Consider the following 2,500-nt stretch of genomic DNA (forward strand, 5'->3'; position numbering starts at 1 on the left):
CTGACGTTTTGCTCCGCTCTCGACGGTCACCGCGCAACGCAAGAACAGGCCAAAAACTGGCCAAAACGGCCCAAAAACGGGCCAAAACTGGCCATTTTTGGCTGCGCGAGCGAGCGGCGAGCGGCGGACAGCGAGCGAAGCGAGAGGCAGCACCGTCCCTGCTATACGAAAGCCCCATCCAGCCCTGTGCCACCCGGGGGGTTCCAGGGTGCTGAGATGGCTGACATTTTGCTCCGCTCACGACGGTCGCCGCGGCACACAAGAACAGCCCAAAAACAGGCCAAAACAGCCCAAAAACGGGCCAAAACTGGCCATTTTTGGCTGCGCGAGCGAGCAGCGAGCGGCGGACAGCGAGCGAAGCGAGAGGCAGCACCGTCCCTGCTATACGAAAGCCCCATCCAGCCCTGTGCCACCCGGGGGGTTCCAGGGTGCTGAGATGGCTGACGTTTTGCTCCGCTCACGACGGTCGCCGCGGCACGCAAGAACAGGCCAAAAACTGGCCAAAACAGCCCAAAAACGGGCCAAAACTGGCCATTTTTTGCTGCGCGAGCGAGCGGAGAGCGGCGAACAGCGAGCGAAGCGCGAGGCAGCACCGTCCCTGCTATACGAAAGCCCCATCCAGCCCTGTGCCACCCGGGGGGTTCCAGGGTGCTGAGATGGCTGACATTTTGCTCCGCTCACGACGGTCACCGCGCCACACAAGAACAGCCCAAAAACAGGCCAAAACAGCCCAAAAACGGGCCAAAACTGGCCATTTTTGGCTGCGCGAGCGAGCGGCGAGCGGCGAACAGCGAGCGAAGCGAGAGGCAGCACCGTCCCTGCTATACGAAAGCCCCATCCAGCCCTGTGCCACCCGGGGGGTTCCAGGGTGCTGAGATGGCTGACGTTTTGCTCCGCTCACGACGGTCACCGCACCACGCAAGAACAGGCCAAAAACTGGCCAAAACAGCCCAAAAACGGGCCAAAACTGGCCATTTTTGGCTGCGCGAGCGAGCGGCGAGCGGCGAACAGCGAGCGAAGCGAGAGGCAGCACCGTCCCTGCTATACGAAAGCCCCATCCAGCCCTGTGCCACCCGGGGGGTTCCAGGGTGCTGAGATGGCTGACGTTTTGCTCCGCTCTCGACGGTCACCGCGCAATGCAAGAACAGGCCAAAAACTGGCCAAAACGGCCCAAAAACGGGCCAAAACTGGCCATTTTTGGCTGCGCGAGCGGCGAGCGGCGGACAGCGAGCGAAGCGAGAGGCAGCACCGTCCCTGCTATACGAAAGCCCCATCCAGCCCTGTGCCACCCGGGGGGTTCCAGGGTGCTGAGATGGCTGACGTTTTGCTCCGCTCTCGACGGTCACCGCGCAATGCAAGAACAGGCCAAAAACTGGCCAAAACGGCCCAAAAACGGGCCAAAACTGGCCATTTTTGGCTGCGCGAGCGAGCGGCGAGCGGCGGACAGCGAGCGAAGCGAGAGGCAGCACCGTCCCTGCTATACGAAAGCCCCATCCAGCCCTGTGCCACCCGGGGGGTTCCAGGGTGCTGAGATGGCTGACGTTTTGCTCCGCTCTCGACGGTCACCGCGCAATGCAAGAACAGGCCAAAAACTGGCCAAAACGGCCCAAAAACGGGCCAAAACTGGCCATTTTTGGCTGCACGAGCGAGCGGCGAGCGGCGGACAGCGAGCGAAGCGAGAGGCAGCACCGTCCCTGCTATACGAAAGCCCCATCCAGCCCTGTGCCACCCGGGGGGTTCCAGGGTGCTGAGATGGCTGACGTTTTGCTCCGCTCTCGACGGTCACCGCGCAATGCAAGAACAGGCCAAAAACTGGCCAAAACGGCCCAAAAACGGGCCAAAACTGGCCATTTTTGGCTGCACGAGCGAGCGGCGAGCGGCGGACAGCGAGCGAAGCGAGAGGCAGCACCGTCCCTGCTATACGAAAGCCCCATCCAGCCCTGTGCCACCCGGGGGGTTCCAGGGTGCTGAGATGGCTGACGTTTTGCTCCGCTCTCGACGGTCACCGCGCAATGCAAGAACAGGCCAAAAACTGGCCAAAACGGCCCAAAAACGGGCCAAAACTGGCCATTTTTGGCTGCACGAGCGAGCGGCGAGCGGCGGACAGCGAGCGAAGCGAGAGGCAGCACCGTCCCTGCTATACGAAAGCCCCATCCAGCCCTGTGCCACCCGGGGGGTTCCAGGGTGCTGAGATGGCTGACGTTTTGCTCCGCTCTCGACGGTCACCGCGCAATGCAAGAACAGGCCAAAAACTGGCCAAAACGGCCCAAAAACGGGCCAAAACTGGCCATTTTTGGCTGCACGAGCGAGCGGCGAGCGGCGGACAGCGAGCGAAGCGAGAGGCAGCACCGTCCCTGCTATACGAAAGCCCCATCCAGCCCTGTGCCACCCGGGGGGTTCCAGGGTGCTGAGATGGCTGACGTTTTGCTCCGCTCTCGACGGTCACCGCGCAATGCAAGAACAGGCCAAAAACTGGCCAAAACGGCCCAAAAACGGGCCA

This window comes from Musa acuminata, unplaced genomic scaffold (assembly GCF_036884655.1).
Source record: "Musa acuminata AAA Group cultivar baxijiao unplaced genomic scaffold, Cavendish_Baxijiao_AAA HiC_scaffold_132, whole genome shotgun sequence".
Taxonomy (NCBI): Eukaryota; Viridiplantae; Streptophyta; class Magnoliopsida; order Zingiberales; family Musaceae; genus Musa; species Musa acuminata.